The sequence below is a fragment of the Python bivittatus genome, unplaced genomic scaffold (genome assembly GCF_059951505.1).
Source record: "Python bivittatus isolate LINGU-HERP-01145 unplaced genomic scaffold, Pbiv_v1 ctg000080_np1212, whole genome shotgun sequence".
Lineage (NCBI taxonomy): Eukaryota > Metazoa > Chordata > Lepidosauria > Squamata > Pythonidae > Python > Python bivittatus.
This window is the reverse complement of record NW_028277035.1, coordinates 32,043,445-32,065,945: the sequence shown is the minus strand read 5'-3', so window position 1 is coordinate 32,065,945 and position 22,501 is coordinate 32,043,445. Positions and strand designations below refer to the sequence as shown.

Below are 22,501 nucleotides of genomic sequence, written 5' to 3'. Positions count from 1 at the left end.
GGAAGGACATTTGTTTAAATGAAATATTTTAATAACTAAAAAGGAGTCAAAATGTATTAAAAGGATCAGAAGAAGAGATGGATAAATCTGCCAGTTTCATTCCACTTCCCCTTGGTTAGCAACTTTTCTTATGATATGGTAAGACTGGACATTTCTACCTCTCTAAAATTCCAGCACTTTCAATGTTTTTTAACCACCCAGTTAAAAAGAGACCGTTGAATCTTCTGCACCAATAATGCAAGTAATACAGAATATTTTTGTACAGACCTCAGCCTATGCTCCACATTTCATTTTTGGAGTACCATTTCTTCCTAATGGTAATATCAACAATCAGACAGGCTGACAACTAAAGCTATTCGGAATCCTCCCTTGATCTTTAGGCAAGTGTCTTGCTTTAATGGACAAGGTCATGCTCCTTCCTGTCCCTGCCCCTCCCCTTTAATAGCAAGTGCTTGCAGGGATGACCCTTTTGATAACGGAGTCAGAGAGGTCAAAAGCCGGTACTAATTGCTGTCCCTTAAGATCTCTGGCTGCCTTTTTTTGTATTTCAAATATATGTCCTCCAGAGGTGTTGGAAATACAGCCTTTGGTAAAAATACTATTGTACCTAGCTTACTTATGGGCACCTGATGCACTTTCCAGGATTCGTCTTGTACATACAGATCTAAAGTGCGCAATTCAATACCTCCAGGGGTCTGATTAATGCATAAGAGTTTTACAGCATGCAAAATTCCTTTTAGCATTACTTACTGTAGTTGAAGGTTTCATGAAATACAGTTCCTATTCCTCTCAGCTGTCAGTGTATGTGCTTCTGTTATCTGTACATGTACACAGAGAAGGAATATTTAGTGTATTCTATTCTATTGTACCATGGTTTACTATATTATTGCATTATTGTTTCCTTAGAGTTGATTGAGACTAAAGCGGCATATAGGTTTCTTATATATAAACATCCCCACAGGTTCAAAGAAGAAAATGGTAATCAGCAGAATCAAACATGAGACTATGTGATGAAATAGCTCCTTTTTTTCTCTTTTTCCATGGTATCTTATTTTGAAATAATGTTTAAAATAAGAGGTAGTGAAAAAGAATATACACTACATTGTGACAACATCAAAAAAATATTGTTGGCTTGATTAACTGTTCAGGATAGTACCCCATGAAAGATTCAAAAAGTTATATATTTATATGAATTATATTATTTGTTTCTTACCCTGTGAAGTAAGAGGCGACATGACAAGACCTTCTCTGCCATGTTGCAAAAATAACACATACAGATAAAACCCCAAAGAAATAAAAATAATCAAGCCTTTTTTCACAGGGGAAATTTAATGCAATATTAAATTTCATAGAAAATCCCCCACAATTTCAAAATTTTAATTGCACAGCATTTTTGTAATATTAATGGAATTTGTTTTGCTGTTATCATTTTAGTGTTTTCTTCTTTTTTTTTCTTTTTTGTTTGCATTGAATAATTTAATTCTTTTTAGGGATGTACCTTCTTTTACAATAGCTTAAATGAAATTAAATTTAATAGCTTTGTTCTTTATTACTTATGCTAGCTGTATTGCTCAAAAACTCAGTCAAATATTATTTTGCCTACTTAAAAATCGAGTCTTTTGGTAAGGCAATTATTTATTTTTTATTTATTTATCAAATTTGTCACCGCCTATCTCGTAGAATAACCCTGGGTGGTTTACAACAAATGAGGGAGGCAGCATTTTTGTGAGCCTGATATCAGCATTTTACTCTCCTCTCTTTATTTTCCCTATACTTCAGGGATTGTCTCGCCTAGCATTGCCTCACTCTAATGAGTCAACTGCAAGATGGAGTAGTGAATGGTGAACAGAATAGGACAGATGAACTAGAAAATAAGCCCTTGGAATCTGCGACTGAGCCTACTCACTCTGAAGGACAACATGAATAACAATTGTGCTTACGGTTGATCTCTCATATACAGGGAAGCCACAGACTTGTTGTGGTATGGGACATGGAAATCCCACTGATAATGTCCTTTCTGGCAGAATGCAGAGCTTTGCTAGCCACTATAGCTGAGATGGCTACAAAAATGTGGGATCCATTGACACAAAGTTGCATAAAAGCGGAGTAAGGACACCAGTCAATACTACTCTTCTACCAACTCCATCATTAACTATGGAACAGATGAACAACAAGTAGCCAATCCCATATAAAAAACATCGTAATATCAAAAAGGATAAAACTATTAAGTGCTCTGAACTTTGCAAATCAAAGGGGAAGCTAAATCTTTAAAAGAAATGATAAATATTCTTGATAAAGAAAGTGATCATGGGAAAGGTACATTCAATCTCAAGGATAAGAAAGCCAAAAGGCTACTGATCAGTCATGAATGTCAAGATTCAACTTAGATGCCTAGTTTAAGAAACAAAGATAGGGAAACCACAGCATGTCTGCTGACTTACACCAGCTTAAGAGCAGTCTTTAAACAACAAAGTAGAAAACCTGAAAGACTCACTATGGAGTTCTGACATCTCCTGCCAGCTACAATGCTTGCTGCCGCCTGAAAGAGGCCAATAATTCTGTCTGGCCTTTACAACTTGATAAAAATAAGCTAGCATTCTTAATTATCCAAAACCAAATAGTTACCTAACTTGATTCAAAGGATTACTTTCTCCATACTTTCTTTTTTTACTTTTTTTTTTTTTTTTTACCCAATCCAAGGATACTGCCAGGACTGATTACCTACCCTATAAACACAATTCACACCAAGCAATAGTAACATTTTCTTCACATAAAGTTGCTGAGAAGGTTTTTAGACTGAAAGCTATACTCATTCACCAAAATGCTTTAATATCAAGCTTTTTCCAAAACAGTTTAGTCTCACATCCTCTTAAGCCTATGGCTAATGGAGAGCCAAAACACCTGAGGACAACAGATGCTTTGTTTAGGGAAAAGCAAGTAACAGTTTCTGCATGGTTGGGAGTGCCTCCCTCCAATTGTTCTTTTACACTTCAAGACATAGAGCAAGATGCACTGAAAGGGGATGTTGAAAATTTGGATTCTACTATCCAGGCAAGTGTACCCCATTGACTACTTTCTTCTTATCACAGGCTCTCCTAACTCTCAGAAAGAAATTCGATGGAATACTAGACTCTTAAGAACTTGAATACTAGAATTCTAGACTCTTAAGAATTTGGCATAACTTCTTCTCCTATTTATCCTATCTCTTCAAGTATTTCAGTAGAATTTGCTGTTGTAGCAGACTCTTACAATGGTCGTGTTTTCCATAACAAGGCAACTACTTGGTGTTCATGGATGCGCTCTACTAGTCTTCTGCTGTCCTACATAGTGGCATTGGTTGTTTCTGAGATGTTTCTGATGTATAGGAGTGTTATCCTTTTCATAGGTTATATTGGTTGTGCTGCAGTGAGTTGCGTGGTCAGGCACTTTCCACTTTTGTTGGAAGATGTATAGGCAGCCCGTTTCCTTTTTCTGGTGTTCTGGGCTCCTGCAGTGTGTTTGTGCTTGTCTGAATAATGTTCTTACATAGCTTCTCTTGTGGGAGGTTGGGTTGTTACTTTGGTAGTGGAACACTTGGTTAGTGTGAGTTGTTTTCCAATAGATAGACTTCAGTTTCTAACTTGCTATCATTTCCTCTGCTGATGAAGTTATCCTAGAAGGGTAGTGTGTTGTTGTTTTCTTCTTCCCTTGTGAATTTTATCCCTTTGAGGATGTTGTTGATTGTCTCATGTGTCTCTCTAGTTGTTTGTATATTTTAGATATGGACCTGAAGATAGGGCCTCCCTCTTTTTACTGATCTGGGATCAATATGTATGGAGTATAAATGCTTTAAACAAAAGAATAAAAGAATGGATAACCCAGAACAGCAGTCATCTTTCTTATGAATATCAGCAAAATATTGACCAAAGACTTTGTCCTTTGACACTTATCCTGGAAATAAAATGTTTACATACTACTGTATTTTAAAATAATAGCATAAGTACATTGCTTATATAGTAAGGATTACAGTAAGGATTTTTAGCTTTCTTCAGTGTGTGTTTCCCAAGTACTTCCTTTTTTGAACTAACCTAAGCAATATCAGTTTGTTCTCTGTAAACAAAATTAAATATTTCAATGGCATTAAGCCTGAACAATGACAATGAGTGATCTAGCAGTAGCCTTTGTTGGCTTTATTATGACAAGCACTATGGCAGCTGGTCTGTCAGTCACACCATAGGAAGCAGGAATTTTGATGGCTGCTTTTGCCACTGGGAATAATTAACTTTTGATTAGCAGGGTCAACAAGGACAGAAAGAGTGTAAAACAATAGGTGAGAAAAGGGGAAAGGATCTTTTAGAGAGTTGTCAAAGTAGCTCCAGATTATAGTATGTGCATGCTTCACATTCCTGGAAAATGGATAGTTTTTTAAGTTGTACATAAAATTGCCCCACTTTTTAAAGGCCAGGATGTCCACTAGTTTGAAAAGATTAGGAACAGCTAAGGCTATAAAAGAATGTAGCAAATAATGATAGGATGTAAAAGGAAAGGAAGAAAGATTCATATACTCCAGTTCAATTACTGTTAGCACTGCCAAGACATTTCTAGAATTTTAGAATATATATTTCCATCTTTATGAAAAATGATTCATATAATTGACAACTTTCTATGAAAATGGGAATAGGATGCTTCATGGGCTAAAAAAAAATCTCTTTGGTTGATAATACTATTAAAATATGCTTTAAAAAGCAATCAGGTTTACAAAATATGTAATGGAGTGGTAGTGGAGTATGGAGAGTACCTGAAGAGGAGAGTTGTAGGAGCTTTAGGATATGTGGTATTTTAAGTAGAAAAAAAGAGATTACAAGCTACTCACTAGCTTGTAAACTCACTAGGCAGAGTTAAGTGTCATATCCACTGATTAGTTGAAGAGCTTTACCTTAAAGCAATAGCATAGCACTTATTCCAGATACCTTTCATACTGAAAGTCAGTTATGTTTTTCCTGTTCAGAATTATACAGCTATATGAATTACTCATTCATAATTATTGGAAGTAGAATTAGCTCACCTGGTCGTGTTTCCTGTCTGGTCTACCTGGGAAGGCTGACAGTATGAGATCCCTGGGATCTCATACTCTGTAGGGGGCTCTTTGGGAGAAAAAGCACCTTGCAACCCTCCCTGCCAGTTTCTCCATTGACTTTGCTTGTGGGAAGCCAGTAGGGAAGGTCACAAATGGTGATACTTGACCGCAGGACACTGCAAATGTTGTTACATGTGAGCTGGTTGCCAAGCACCTGGATCACGATCATGTGACCACAGGGGTGCTGCGATGGCTGGAACTTCGAGGACCAGTTGTAAGTACCACTCATTCAGACCTGTTGCAACTTTGAACAGTTGCTGAATGAGTGGTTATTAACCGAGAACTACCTGTAGTATTACCTTTATTTCATTGTTACTATTAGAATATAAAAGGAATGACATTTATCTTGTTTATATATATATATCTGATTTCAAAATTCAACTGCTCCCTCAGCTATGAGATTATGGAAGTTAAAGCCCCAAATATTTGGAGGGGACCTGTTCATAAAATATATTTTTTTTCTGAAACTCAAGGTGGCATAGACAGCCTGGTCTCATACCCATCCTGACAATATTTAAACTTGGTTAGTTTCAGCATCATGTACCTTCAGATTACTGTATATCTGCCCACTATGAACAAATTCTTGGATAAGGACTAGACATGCACACACATTAATAAACTAAGCCATGTGACAAAGGAAGGGCACAGAATAGAAATATGCTACAGTCTGCTTAAAATGAACATCTCTCTGGCAATGAGTCTCTGAATAACGGTCCCAGTCACAGATGCTATTCTTCAACCACACCATTGATGGACATAAGGTTAAGAGAAAGGCATTCTTGGTTAACTGAAGCATTATCTAACTGCTGGCATTATCTTTCTCAGCCAAGCATATCAAGGCTTTTCCTAGGCTGTCCCTTTAATGTGATAACAAAACAAAACAAAACAAAAAGACATTAAGAAAGAGTCTATGTTGCTGGATACACTGTTTGGTAGAAACAAGGCTATATGTGCCTCAGGGCTTAAAGTTTAGCACTTCAAGTGCAAGTTTCTTTTCTCCTACCCATCTAAACAATAACATAAATACACCAAGACAAATGTATGCCATTCCTTACTCTAAACACACAGCTTTAGTTACTTTCAGTCTGCCTCCCAATCTTTTAAGATGGAAACCAGTGAGATTCTTTTCAAATTAACAATTCAAACTCCTCTTGTTTCCTGCTGTGACTCTTGGAGAGGTAATCTCTGCTGGTTTTCCATTTCAGGTATTCCTCTTTCAAAACACTCTGGCTCTTAATGACTGAGGGCTCCAAAGGTATACATAGAGGGCCAGTGTAGTATAGCAGTTAAGGTACCTGGATAGAAATCCACAGACTGGGCGTTCTAGTCCTGCCTTAGACAGAAAGCAAGCTGGGTGACTTTGGGTCAGTCATTCTCTCTCAGGAACTGGCCAGTCACTTCTAAAAATCTTGGCAAGAAAACTGCAAGGACTTGCCAGAAGTCAAAATGAACTTGAAGACACAAATTTCCTTTTCTTTTCTCAAAGGTATTCACCTGATAATGAATGCCCTCCTAATGTGGTGTTTGCCACCAATGAGTATTAAACCACAAATATTAAGCAGGCAAATCTAAGCAATCACAGAAAAACTTCAGCGAAAAGCTAATTTTAAAAAATAAAATTACAGAGAGGGAAAGCAAAGAAGCATCTGTTCTAACCTCAACTATTATGCCATTCCACATCTAATAGGTTCATACACAGAGGTTCCAAACCATGCAAGGTTTTAAAGCAAAGGTAGACCTAACCATAATCCTGACCTTATTTGTGGCCTAGGATGGGCACTTTCCTTTTTTTTGCAAAAAAATCAAGGACCTCAGGGAGTATGGTGACAACACTTTTAGCCCTGTGTGACTGACTATAGATATGTATTAGGGGTGAGTAAATATATATATATATATATATATATATATATATATATATATATATATGCCTTACAAAGTAATGTATGTTTTTAGCCTTATTTTAAAGAAAACTATAAGAATCCTACAGCTGAAAAACAATGGCTACCACTAAATTTTGGTGGGGCATTCTTGGAGGAGGGGTTCCAGGACCACAGAAATGGGGTTGAGGACTACATGGGGCCTATACGTTACCCCTCTTGCTCTGAAGGTTAGAAATGAGCCAAAGCATATTGGCATTCATTCACTAACTGTAAACATCATGTAGAATTGACCACTCTTCTCACACTTTTTAGATGGGATTTAGTAGTCTGTATGAATGGAAGCTTCCACATCTTCTTTCAGGTGGCAGTACCTATAATACATTACAAGAATCAAATGTGGAACATAAGGGGCATCAACTTAAATGACTTTGGAGAAATTTCTCTCCCTTCCACCTCCTTTATAATAAACCAGTTCTTGACACTTTGAGCCTACATTTCAGATGAAGAAAGGAAGAAGTATGATTATCAACATGACGGACTGAATTAAAACTCAGACGCAGTAACCTAACTTCAAGCAATGTACCACTATGTCAGATGGAGAACTATAATGTGTTGTTATAGATATAAGACCCGATCCAAAGAGTGAGATATCAAGTGAGGTTTCTGAGATTTCCAGATAGGCACATGTGTGTACAGAAAATTGAGCACAGATTCAAATACTAAAAAAAGCTGTTGTCGAGAAAAAATATAAAATGGTTGTACTTACTCATTTTAAAAGGGTTCTTTAAATTATAGTATCAGATATGTCATCCAGACATATAGGATGCTCACTGACTGAGAATATATCCAGCTGAACCTGTAGTGGTCATTATTATACTAAGCTTGTTGCTGAATCTGTATAAAGAATGGTTTAGAGAAAGGGTGGAATGTTGATATTTTGATCATTTGTTATTTTATATGAAATTGGTTGCATTGTATCTTGCAAGATGTTGCAAGAACAAACTAGGTTGTAAGTGGAGTACTGGATATTTAAAATAATTTATTGATGCAAATGAGAGCTCATATCCAGGTTCTACTAATTCTTTGCTGGTTGGAATGCACATGAGAATTATCCAACCTGTTATTTTATAAATTATAGATAATTTGCATTTTATCACATAAATAGCATTCTACTACTACATTCAGTCTGAAAAATAAAAAGTTATTAATAAGAGTATTTGTTGAACAATCAGTATTACATAGCACCATATCAAGGAAAGCCTTCACATGTATATAGACACATGCAAAGACACACAATTCAGAGTTAAAAAAATAAATCTGAAGGTACATTTTTATTTGTTATAATTTACTGAAGGTTGATAGATCATAAATACATAAAATTAGGCATAATGGAGAATTTGGATGAAATTTCAAGAGATAAATTAATACCATTAGGTGCTTGCATCCTGGGGGTTTTGTCATCATGCTTCTATGTGCAGATCATTATCCTGGATCATGGTGGGAAACTTTTCTACCAATGACTAATAATTGGAACCATATGTAGGGCTTTTCCTAGATGTCAATTCTTGCTACCTTGTTACTGTATAAATGAGATCCATGGTGCCTCAAAATTCCTTTCTCTTATTATAGCTTATTTATTGATTGATTTAAAGGGTTTTCAGTTTTGACTGAAGATATTTATTACTGGATGCACTAAATGCCAGCAAGATTCTGAAATATTCCAGTTTCTTGGATGATTTCAATATAATATAATGGTCAGCCCAAAATCTGGGAAAGCAAACAAATTAAAAGCAAGGTATTTCCAGATCTCCTGTTTCTTAGGAACACTGATCATGTCGGCAGCTTATTATTCATTTTATATTGCCTTTAAGTGGCTGATCTTTGACAAATGCATACTTAATATGTTGTTGATGTTGCATGCTACCCGGAGTCTTTTGGGATTGGGGTGGGATATAAGCACTAATAAATAAATAAGCTAGTGGGGGACAGTAAAAAAGTCAAGATACTGGTCTTAGTGGTGCAATCAAAGCCTCAATCCACTATATAGGCTGTGATGTTGATGAACATACAAAAGCTGATGAAGCTTTTGTTGCGCCACTGTGACTACCATATTGACTTTTTTGACTCCTCTGCAGGCACCACTGATATATAAAATGCTGCTCAATCTTATGCCTATGGTTCAATGATCAGAAATCTCCTCTAACACCCTTGCCGTCATGCATAGGTTCTCTGTTCTTTCATTTATGGAGCTAAGCAGATTCATGTTATAACTGTTCCAATGCTTTGTTTTCAAAAAACTATAAGCACAGTTAATGCAAGGCATAATGTGATACCTTACTTAAAGGAGGATTCACAAACTAGGTTGAAATACATACCAATCAGAAAAGCTTAGATGATAATCCAACTCCCCAGGCCTCTCCTTTATTGAACCAAAAAATTCTCAACCCCACTCTGATCCGATCCAGATCTCATGTACACCTACCCCACTGGCTATAATTTGTTAGTATTTCTTTTAACAATCAGTTATTAAATATATTAATTGTATCACATCTAATTTGACATTTAGGTAGTAGGGCCAGGGAACACTTCTGTCCGAAAATTTCAAGTGCCATTGCCAGTTATAACAGAGAATGCTGCATCAGAATGGAGAATGACTCGAAGTAGCTTCAGTTGTCCATATGCCCATATCACAGTGAGGATCAGCTACAACACATTAAACTAAATTATAATACATAATCCTGTACAGATCCAGAAAGAGATCAATATGCTGGATGTATTCTCATGACAAGTTAAATGAAAAAGTTTGATTGTGTCACATGTGGACCTTTAATGTTGCTTAAATGTTACCCAAATCTGAAAGAGCTTAATATAATTCTAGTCCATCCTTTTGCCCAGATTGGTGCCCTCAGGATGACAAAATCTACAACACCCAATTTGCAAGCTTGGTAACGGTAACCATTTCAGTGGGCACTGAGATAGTTGAAGACTTTTCCAGATGAATTTGATTTTAACTAGATAGTACTATATATTCCTCCCCATTGCTTGTTCTTAGACAGATGTCAATGTAGTTTTATGAAAAGCATGCAGCTGACAAAAACTGTCAGATACTCAGGTCTGCTATTCTCACCATCTGTTCTGAGTTAAACATCAAACAGAGGGATATCATTCTTTGTAACGTTCAAATCTTTAAGACTGAGCTGGAAAGCCATTCCGGGCCAAAGCTCTTTGGGATGAATAGGTAAACTATTATATCGATGCACTATGTACTTATGTAGAGGTCTAGCTAAATCATGAAATAACCTAGGAAGTGAAAGAGGACTGCTATTATATAATGGGAGAAAGAAGAAAGTCACCCCAGGTGGGAAGTTTTTGGAAGGCATTCAAATGTGCAAATCTAGAATGGGATTGAACCAGTTCTTCACTGGAATCACCAGAAGCAAACAACTCCAGAATGTCTCTTTCCCACTGTGAAGAAACAGTGGCCACTTATATATCACCTTAGTTAAAGGGGAAATGTGCAGATTCATTCCATGCAGCTTAACAACAATTTGTAGCATGTGCAATATTATTTCTTATAATCAGACAAAGTGTAGTAGTGCAAGTAAAATACCAGTTGGTTTACTGAAATCTCTCCATTACAGCACCTCTTCACCCTGTCCCAGCCTTTAATTACACATGAAATTATTGCAGTGAAGTTCTGGCATTATTAAGCACTCCAAAGCCCCTTAATATTTCTTGCTATGGCTGGTATTTGAGGTTAAAGACTAAATTACACATCTCCCATAATCTATAACAGTCATCACCTTTGTTGGTAAATGTTAAAGTATTTCCATGTGGCCAGCAGAATTGGCTTATATGCCATAAAATGCCTTCTCAATTGATACAAGGCTACAAATTACATTCCCACATTGCACAGCCTAAGTGGCCCTTTCCTTTAATTGGCTTTACAGGCAATTATATTTTCATTTCAAGATTGGAGATTGTTTAAAAATAAAAGTGCTTTTGAACTTTACTGGGCTGGAGTCAGTATTACTAGAGGTCCAAGAAAATATAGACTTTTTCCTGGACTAAAATCAAGCAATTCATAAAGATGGCTAATTTTCTGAAATCCTTCAACAAAATGAGCATCTTAAGCAGAATTATCTGTATTTTCATTGGCTTCATCTTGGCAGTTCAAAAAATCCCAGGGGGAATTTAATACAATACAAAAACGCAGTCTTGTGAGCTGGGGAATATTACAACACACAAATACACATTTTCTTTGGAGGTTCTTTTGTTCTGTATCAGAAAACCTGGGTAACCTTCCATAACTTTTTGCTTTCCAAATAGTGAACTATAGTTTCATCAAACTTCAGCCAGATAGCCACTGAATTGAATGTTAAGCATCACTAGCTTTGATGCCCCCTTTGCCTCCAGAAACACTGTCTGCAAAGGGAGGGTCAAAACAGGCAAAATGGTGGCAATGTAGGGGCCGGGGCTTCACTTGCAATGCAAGTGATTGACATTTTGCCCTTTTTCAAACAGATTCCACCCCCAACCCCCACCCCACGAATGCTGCTGGCCTCTAGACAGAACTGAAAAAGGAAATGTACCTCTAATCCACAAAAGTCTACATACTAATTGCTTTTTTTCATGATTTTTTTGAATAAACTGTAATTTCCTGGTCTTGCATTAAGTTATTAAACCATAGCTTTGGATTTACGAGAATGCATCCTCTATAGTTTGAATTCATAAAGCATAGCTTGCACATCACAGTGCTTACATTCCTACAATCTCAAAACCTAACAAACCGTATTATGATTCAGTAGATTATAACAAAAGAAGGTGGCCAAGTACGCTGGGACTCTCTTTGCTGTTTCAGAGAAATTTTTATAATTGTTCAGTTCTGTTCAATAATTGGCTGAAATGACCAAACATTGGCTGACTCATACATAACACTGAACCATATAATTTGTTTTGTTTTAGTGCTATGTTTGAACAAGGCCATTATGGCTTGTTCCATACAACACAGCTTATAATTACATTATCCATGAATTTGGCCAGTGGGTCAGATCACAGAAGTGGCTACTTTGTACAGAGGACCCCCAAGAGAATGAGTGGCTTCTTGACTAAGTTTGGGAAGTGTAACTTCCCAGTAAACCAAGCTTTTCAGCTTTCCCCTGAAATTGTTCATTTCATATACCTTTGCTCAGCCCAGCAGAATATCCTCAACCCTAGTTTTCTGTCAGAATAGCCGTATGTGAATTACTAAGCTATAAGCCACCATACAGATTCCAAGGCGCTTTGAATCTCCTATAAAGGAATTATTTGCTGGATAACTGAAAACATCTGGGTACATAGAATTTCCTGCTGCAGTTCAGCCTTAATTTCCTCAGATAGTAAAAACCAAAAGTGAAAGAAAGCACCAATCAATCAAAGTAAGTTGCCACTGCAATATGGCAATGATAGTACTTTCTAAATTAAATTTTAATCCCCACCTGATGGTTCCCTCTAAGTTACTTTTATTCAAAACATTCATCTGACCCACCTTTGTGTTTTCAGACAATTTGTATGGAACTCCATAATTATTAACACCAGTTTCCCAGGCCACCATTTCTGTATTTGTGATCAGAAATGAAATGAGAACCAAAAGCCATCTATGTTTTGGTTGGTATTGTGACTCTCTCTAGAGTTATTTAGCACCAAAGTTACTAGACATGCTCTTCTACTCATCAACATTCTCAGAACGGATAAGGTAGAAGAAAATAGCTCTATGAAGGGAGAAACACTGATTGGTTGATTACAATTGCTTGCATACTGCCTACTGGACAGGGTTACACTCCCCCAGACTGAGCTTGTGCTCAATTTGGGGTCCTCCTAGACTCAGAGCTTCTGCTCAAAGAACAGGTGGCAGCTGTGGCTAGGGGGCCTTTGCACAGATTCGTCTTGTGCATCAATTGCGCCCTTTCCTGGACCAGGAGGCCTTGCTCACAGTCACTCACACCTTAGTTCCCATTTGGGTTACAGCAATGCGCTCTATATGGGCCTTCCCTTGAAGACCACCGAGAAGTTACAACTGGTCCAGAATGCAGTGGTGCACGCAGTGTTGGGCACCCCTAGGTTTGCTCATGTTACACCCTTGTTGCGTGAGTTGCACCAGCTGCCATTTTCCTTCCTGGTGCAATTCAAGGTGCTGGTTATTACTGTTAAACCCCTACATGGCATGGGTCCAGGTTATTTGCACAACCACCTCAGCCTGGGCGAATCTGCCCAACCCACTAGATCAAATAGAGTGTGCATGCTCCAGGTCAATTCCCTGAAATATTGCCATCTATTGGGAACAGAAAGCACATTTTTTTCCATGGCAGCCCCTACCTTATGGAACACCCTCCCCTGGCAATCCAGTGGGCCCCCACCCTTTTAGCCTCCCAGAAGGCCGTCAAGACCTGGCTCTTTCCCCAAGCACCAGTAGAGTGGTAGGAGCCTGTGGATGGGGCACCCTGGGAGGATGATTGAGGCGCCAGTTTTTTAGTTTTTGTCTTATGTTTTTTATGGGGTTTTTTAGTTTTATTGTTGTGAGCTGCCCAGAGTTGTGCTCTAAGATGGGCAGCCATACAAATCTTTTAAATAAAAATAAATAATAAATAAATACTTCCATAGACTCCAAGCTGTTTGCAATAGTTAAACAAGCAAACAGCCCTTTGATAGAAGTTGATAGAAGTTGATAGCCCTTCGACTATCAACGATACAACATTCTATTAAAATCATAAATATCTCAAATGCCATAAAAACAGATGTCCAGCCCTCCTGTTACTGATCAAATAGGATGGGATACTAAAGGCATGAGAGCAGGTCTGGTGTAGTGGTTAAAGGCACCAGGCTAGAAACTGGGAGACTGTGAGTTCTAGTCCTGCCTTAGGCCTGAAGCCAGCTGGGTGTCCTTGGGCCAGTCACTCTCTCTCAGCCATAGGAATGAGCCAATGGCAAGCCACTTCCAAAAAACCTTGCCAAAAAACTGCAGGGATTTGTCCAGGCAGTCGCCAGGAGTCAAGACTGATTCGAAGGTACCAAATAAACAAACTAAAGGCATACTTGATAAAAGATACTACGGCTGGGCAGTGACATTTCAGTTTCAAAATGCCAGCTTTTGCAACCTCATTTTCTTCAGATCTGTTAAGCCTCAGCTCCTAGAATTCCCATCCTATATAGCATCCCATCCTACATATAGGAATCAGATTGGGAAATGTTTTCAATTATCTCCTCCAAATTCAGATGTTTAAAATAAGGTGGACATTTTCTCCCTTCTTCATCATCATTAAAAGCAGTAACACATGGGTACCACAAGCTCCAGTCTGAGGTCCAGGTACTAACTGCTAACTTCCTATATTGGTGGAATATGTATTATGATGTCACAATGCTAAACCCATGCCTAGTATTTAAGAAATTAAACAGAAAATTAGGTTGGAAAAGGATAGCACAGGTGGTCAACTGAGGCTCCAAGGTCACATGAAATCCCCAAATCACCTTTCCCTGGTCTTTAGTCCCCTCTTTCCAAAACTGCCAAGAATTAGCACACAGTTTCCTACCATTTTGAGGTAGAAAATACATTCAGGTGTTAGCCCTAAAAGAAAATTAACATGGTTAAAGTAACAAAGACCATTCGCAAATACTCCCCTAAAATCCTGATCCTGCAATGATCCCCATCTACTTTGCATCCTCAGTCTATCCAGTGGGGCTCTCATCCTCCTGCAAAATGTTAAGTACAACCCCTAATCACCCATTCCTTATACAGATAGCAAAAATAGCAGCTTATTTTCCAGCAAATCACCATGCCTGTTGGCATGGGCATCAACAGGTGGAGCAAGGGAGAAAAGTAACATTATACTCATCATGACATTGTGTCAATCATAATTCACATCATTTGCACAATGACATCAATAGTGACAAACCCACCACTACAGAATAGCACTGATTTTGAGATGGCTGTAGCAGTTACCAGTAGACTTCTGGGCCCAATTTGAAAAGCTGATTATCTACAAAGCTGTGTGCAGTATAGCACCAGGCACCATCTTGCCAAAATTGATTATTTCTGTCTAGTCTGAACCACTTGAGAGGGCCTGCTGAGAGGCCTTCCCTCATGGGAAGTTCATCGGACTTCAGCCTTTTTTGTAATGCCCCCTATGCTCTGGAACATGCTTCCCTTGGAGATACATGTATCGCCCTCCCTCCTTGTATGCCACAAAGAAGTTAACACTTATTTTATTCCAGTGTTTTTGGCTCTGACTGGTTTATGGGGATTAATCTTGGTATCTACACATTCCTTTGTACTGGTTGTTTTGGTTACAGGTAGTCTTCGTTTAGCTACCACAACTGGGACCAGAACTTGGTCATTAAGCAAAGTGGTTAATGTGCTTATGGTCTTACTTCAGTTTTCCTTTGCTTTATAGTCCTGCGAAAGTCGTAAATGCAAGGATTGGTCATAAAGTTACTTTTTCATCACTGTTGTAACTGAATGGTTGCTAAATAAGGCAGTCACTAAACGGGGACTATCTGTACTATTTTTATTTTTATCTTGTTGTACACCACCCAGAGTCTGATGAACAGGGTGTTCTACAAATATGTAGAGAATCATAGAGTTGGAAATGACCTTGAAGGTCATCTAGTCCAACCCCTGTCCAGTGCAGGAAACCTCATACAATCCAAGACAAATGGCTGTCCAATCTTTTCTTGAAAACCTCCAGTGATAGAGCACCCGTTTCTTCAGGAGGCAGGTTGTTCCATTGCTTAATAGCCCTCATAGTCAGAAAATTCCTCCTTATTTTGAGTTTGGATCTCTCTCTGTTAAACTTCCACCCACTGGTTCTTATCTTACCCTCAGGTGCTCTGGGAAATAAATCCATACCCTCTGCCCTGTGGCATCCCTTCTGTCCCTGCTGTCAAGTCTCCTCTTCTTCTCTTCTTTCAGCTAAACATACTAAGTTCCTTTAATTGCTTTTTTTCAAAGCAATATATACATTTGATTTCTATGTACTCCATCTGGTGAAGTCTATGCATACAGGTGTCATTTTAATTGTCTGAAGACAGTTTTAGCTATAAAGAAATCATTTGAGTGGCAGACATTGATAAGTCGTTCTGTTTCATTTTGGTTTCCTTAAGTCATAAAATTCAACTACGTTTTCGTCTTTAATATTTCCAACTTTGGCATTTCAGTCTCCAATCACAAGCAGCATATCTTACTTGCATGTTCTATCAATTTCAAATTGAACTTGATCATAAAGCTCCAGCCTCTTCATCTGCATCAGTGGTTGGAGCATAAACTTGAATTATGGTCGTATTAAAGAGTTGTCCTTAGTCCTTATTCAGTCACTGATTGCATTGTAAAGTACTGTTCTTGCTATACCCTTCCTAACTATAAAAGCAACACTTCTTTGTTTTTCATGTCCTGAGTAATAAATGGTGTAATCTTCTGAGTGAAAGTGTCTAATCCCAATCCATCTCAATTCACTGATGCTGAAGGTGTCAATTTGTAGTTGTCGCATTTTGTCTTGTTGAGATATCGTGTTGAGCTTTCCTGTATTCACACTTCTTACATGCCACATTCCTACTGTATTTCTGTCTCTGCAGCTTCGGATTTTCTTTTCCTGTATGGTAACATCAGCAACTAGATGCCCCAAAGGCTTTAATCTAGCCATGTCATGAATATCATTAATACTCCAAAAGAGCGCCACCCGATCTGAGGGGCCCATCACTTGGCACTATACCGTCAATCATTTTAATTTTCTATCCATGTGTTTTTCTTAGTAAAAATACAGGAGCAATTTACCATTGCCTTCTCCTGCACAGTATGAACTGATGTCTTACCACTGTTACTAAAATGATCATCTGCCTCTGGCATCTTCCTATATGACTGTTGCCCAGTATAGGTGCCTGCTTGCTTTAGCTGGGCAGCTGGAATGACCTTCGCACCTCAGGTGACCCTGCTGGGAATATCTACTGTTGGCATACATGCCTGACATTCTTTGCTCATCCCTCCCAGGAAAACTAACTCCCCCCCCCGGCCCCCAATGAGGCGGCACAGCAGGACTTGGGGGAGGGGTTGTGCTCTAATGCCTACCACTAACATAATAAATGTTAAGAAAGCACAATGAACCCAGTAAGTTTACAAAAACATTGTGCAAAACATTATTTTCTTTTAGAAAAAAGAATTTTCAGTTTAGTAGCGTGCCCACATTGCTGTTTTTAAATTTTGTTTCAGCAGCCTCTTTAATATTTGTTCCATTAATCACCTGGGCACAAATGAAAAGATGGACTTCTTGTGAAGTGTTTCTCCAGTCAGTGATACATGAAATGCACAGGCCAGCACATCCACATAAATTGGAACAACTAGATCATGATTTGAGTATTTGTTTGATGTGATTGAGTATCTACATGATTTGAGTATCTACATAGTAGCTTTCAAGTTAAAGATGCCTTTGGCTTTTTCTTTCTGTCCCTCCACATTTTTCTATGTTTCTTCTGCTTCTGCTTTTTTCTTCCTTCTTTCTTCTTACATAGCAGATTGTATCCTGAACTCAAGTACTGTAATTGAAAGTTTCCTCATATCCTCTTAACTTTTGTTTCAGGCCCTGTCTTTGACAAGAAGAATTAATATAATAATGAACCTTTTACTTACGTGTTTTCTTCTTCATCACACTGTAGTTGTGTTGTTTTAAATACAAAGGAATACCTTTTTCTCTGTTATACCACAACACAGAAATCTTGGCAGTTTATGGAGAATTCTAGAAAAATTAATATAGTGCTAAGGAACAAAACTAAAGAATTTTTTTTTTACACCAATTTAAGAAAATCCATACAGTGCATGAAACGTAGCAAGTAAATGTTAAAGGCTTTATTATATTTTAATACACAAATAGTCTGGATTATGATTTTTTTTGTGGGCAGTATTATACTCTAGTTTAATATATATATTTTTAAAATCTATTTGTTGTGAGGAATATTTGAGAAAATATCCTTTGATGATGTATGCAAGTCTGCATAGTGCCATCTCCTGGTTGAAACTATTAATTGCACCATTTCCTTCAGCATTTCCCCTTCCAAGATAGTGAAAGTTCTTTTATATTTCACAACAAAACAATTCATTTTGAAAGTCATATTTTTACTTTATATAGTTGTAATATCCAATTCACATTTTTAGTACCAAATCTTTTTTTTATCTGCTCTATCCTGTACCTTTTATTTAATTAGTGAGTTCATTTAGATTCTGCACACTCCCAACTTACAAGCTGGCCCACAGAAGGTAATAATAGAATAAATTACTGTACCTCAGAATTAGAAAAGAAAAAATAACATAGTTTTATGATGTTTATTTATTATTCTATCTAAAACTATAAACAAGCAGAACAATAAAGTCAAAGATAAAACAAGGCATCAATAATTGGAGTTTAAGATTTTTCTTAAAACATAATAAAGAGGGTGACTGGATTCTATCCCCCCTCATACGTTAATAGCACAAAAAATGTCCATTTCACTGAAGTGTGTGTTTGGCCTATGCACAAAAAGTGTTAAATGAATAATCTTCCCTGCTATGAACATCAGAGGCTGGACTGGGGAAGCTGACAAGATTGGAGGGAGAACCCAGTGCTGCCTTTTTTAATTGCATGGAACCTATTTATTTTATTTATTTATTTTATTGGACTTCTCCACCCATCAATAGGGGACTGGGCAATTTACAAAAAACATTAAAACTATAAATACATCTAAAACACATAATTAAAACTATAAATACATCTAAAACACATCCAAAATTTAAAACAATACTAAAGAAAGGAAGATCCAAGCAGATGGCAAATCAGGCTTGTTGTTCAGTTGTTAAGTCATGTCCAACTCTTCATGACCCCATGCACTATATTGCGCCAGACCTTCCTGTCCTTCACTGCCTCCTTGAGTTTGCTCAGTTTCATGCTCATTGCTTCAGTGATGCTGTCTAACCATCTCATCCTCTGCCGTCCCCTTCTCCTTTTGCCTTCAATCTTTCCCAGCATCAGGGTCTACACATGGATACATGGGGGGGGCACATGTCCCATTTCAAAATACGCCATGCCCCTTCCATCTCCTTGATTATTTTGCATATCCATGCCATTCTCTTTTTTGGCCAGGCATGATGGAAACTTGTTCTTGGTTTTTGGTATATTGCTCCCCTTTATTTGCTCTATTCATTTAGTTGCACCAGAAGTCACTTTTATGAGCACAAAATGCCTCCATTTCATTTCCCATTCACACTCTAATGATCCCTCACCTTAACAAGTGTAGCTTTCTTGGAGTGCTATTATCACACCCAAGTCCCCTCAGGACTCTATTCAAAACTTGCTTTCAGTGGTTTCCAATCTTCTTATACTTCCAGTACAGGATGTGTCTTTACCTTGAAATTCTAGAGCTGCTCAATTGCTTGGCCTTTGTTTCTCTGCTGCTGATGCTCACTCCTCCAAGCCTATCAATCACAACTAATAGAAGATCTCTTCATGGACTCTATTTTTTGTTGCAATCTACTACAAATGGAACCCTGAAAGTGTGCATGGCTCCATACTGTAAGTTTTTATTTCTTGGATATTATTATTTCTTGCAAACTCACTCAATGGCAGGAGCTGCTGTTGTGTGTGAGGAATGTTGCAACTGTGGCTACATAAAAACATTTGAGGGTCTTACCAAATTAGAAGCATCCATGTTTAAACAGAATGATCACTATTGTTTGTATATATTTCAGTTAAATAGGTATAAGAATGGATTTTTAAACTATGTACAATTTAATATTGAAACAAATTTAGGATATGCTTATTTGTTGCAATAGTAGCAATGTAAATCTAAATCCAGAATCTTGATATTTTGTTCTATCTTCAAGGTTTCGCAAAAGTTACATTAGCTGGATAGGTCGGAACTATTTATTCTCTATGAACGTTTACTGCTGGTGCCAGACACACCGATGCTGTGGCAGGAAGAGACAACACTAGGGAGAATGTAAACATATCATAGTAGAATGGGATGAAACAAGCTGCTTCTGCAAAATATCACTGTCGGTAAACAGGGCTCTTATGAACTAATCCTAATGCCCTGAAAAGTTGGACAGCTGTTCAAGAGATCCAGTTCTGAAAGAGAACTCAGAGCCAAGAAGGGCTGGAACTAATCAGAGCCTGGGAAGTAGAACTCTCCAGAAAACAGACTAGATTGTTCAGGAAATAAAAGATGCTGAAAATCTGCAGCAAAAAGGGAAGAATGGATACAAGTGCTATGCCTCTCAGACTTCAACCTTTCCCAGTGATGTACTCTAGCTTCCACCATCTTTTAATCAAGTCTCACTTTGATAGGTGGGAGCTGACCAGGCATCAGCTCTTCTTACGCTTGCATCTGGGTAACCTTTGCTACTTTAATCATCTTTAAGTAAGAACCATGAGGCAGGAACTTTAGGATTGTAAGGATGATTTATTTCTGTATATGTGCAACCACTAAATGCAAATAAATGAGAAGTAACTATTAAAAGGAATAATGTCTTGCTGTTTAAGAGTGTTGCATGTGTGACAATTGTAAAAAAGGGACAGTAATCACAACCATGTAAGATTTTCTGAGACAGAGATTCCCTTAAGTTCTGAACATTATGATTTCAGCACAGGTTGACCATAACAGGGTGGAGGCAGGCAAGAGGATTTGCTTCATGCTGAATGCTGGCTGAAATGGGAGGATCTGGATGCATGAAGTTGGTGAACAATGAACACATTTTTTGCTTTGAGTAAACTGCTAGCCTAATCTTGGAACCTGTTTAGAAAAGGACAATAAGATACACCCCTACCACCCCTTCCTAATTAGGACACTCACCTCATTTAAGTTTACCTCATTGAAAAAGGAAAGTGAATAACTCTGGGCATGAGAAGCACAGGAGAGGAGGAGGTTTATTGAAATCACTCTGGTTAAATAGCTGCTAATCATTTGCTATTATGTTCTGGTGTTGATGTGTTCATTGGGGACACAAATCCTAAATAACAGAATGAGAGCTGACTGGTCCAGCAGGGAGGCCCCATGTGATAAACTAACAATTTTTTGCATTTTATTTATTTTTATCATATATAGCCTACCTGTCTGCCTCCTTTTTACCTTTCTGTTCACTCGGTGCTGGGAAAATCAGGTGCTTCAAACTTTTTCAAAAATGTGATGCCTATGAATCAATTTACTAAGATTTTTGTTCAACTCTTATAATATTTGAGCACAATTTAACCTTGATTGTAAGAAAAATCATGCAATTCTCCTCTCTAGTGAAGCACCCTAGGATACAAAAACAAATCTCACACAGATGATTTTATGTATTCCTATATACAGTATTCTCATTTCTAAGTATGGATCAAATGACTGGACTTCACTTCTAAGTCTGGAAAAATGTATGGGCATTTGATGGATTAAAATATGATTCTTAGTAATTTCTATTTTTGAACAGTAAAGCCATTCTCTGTTTGAAAACATTCAAAGACTTAATTCAGGTTTAATGACATTCTTTTAATGTAATTAGACATGTTATAGCTATCTTTTATTAAAACTTTGACCTTCAGGTCTAATATCCAATTTTTGCATAATTAAAATAAATGATAAAGTTTCATACTTAGCAGAAGTATTGATAACATCCCAAAATGCTTTGGATAAGGAATTCTGCTATTCATACATAGTTCTATTGGTATGAATAAAATGTAAGAATCATGCTCAAACTGAATGATCCAGGTTCAGGTCCATCATTTTTATAATGCAACTTTGGCATTAGAGAACTCAACTACACTTCTTAAAGATGTGTGACAAAAGCTTTAGTTGCATTTGCAGAATATTCATTAATAAATGGTAATATTATCCACCATTTGAGGAAGCCAACAATAGTTGTATTAGTTGTATCTTGTGGCTGTAATGATTTAACCCATTATCCTAAGAATCTAAAAAAAAAGCTAGTACATTCCTTCTTTTGTATGCTGGTAAATATATTAGAAACAGGTAGACTCCAAACATCTTCTTAAGGTGCAGCATCTTCTTCAGTTCTGACTTGATCAGCACATCTCCCTAATACCATTATAAGCATGTGTCTAATACATTCAATTTGGACAGCAATCATTAGCCACTTGTAACAAACAAGATAATTGCTCTTTATTACATTAATTCCACACCCTTTTCTCTTTTTAAAGAGAAATCTGATGAAAAATGTGAGGTGATCAACTCTCATTTTAAATCAATTCATGGAAAAAAATAAATCTATTAATATGTATTTCTAGTCTGTTCCGGAGTTGTGGCACTTGAAAGCATCTGTTTCAAAATCAATTAGCTGATCTTCATTGTTGAAAGTCATGTGAACGGTATATAGCTTCTTTTGTATTATTCCCATGTACAGATGCCAAATGCACGTAATAGATTACTCTTAGTCAACACCAGTGATAAGACTGTAACATGCACCACTCATGTTTCAGTAGCTTCCCTACCACTTCTCCCCAGCACCTGCCATCTGAAGCAA

General features: G+C 37.5%; 1 long non-coding RNA gene across 1 annotated transcript in view; it reads right to left on the bottom strand.

Moving 5' to 3' along the window:
- Positions 1 to 22,501, bottom strand: part of LOC112540127 (uncharacterized) — a 30,837-nt gene that overhangs the window by 6,670 nt on the left and 1,666 nt on the right. The window contains exon 2 of the long non-coding RNA XR_015794776.1: positions 751 to 818. This is a non-coding gene — a long non-coding RNA (uncharacterized LOC112540127). The remainder of the gene's footprint in view (positions 1 to 750; positions 819 to 22,501) is intronic.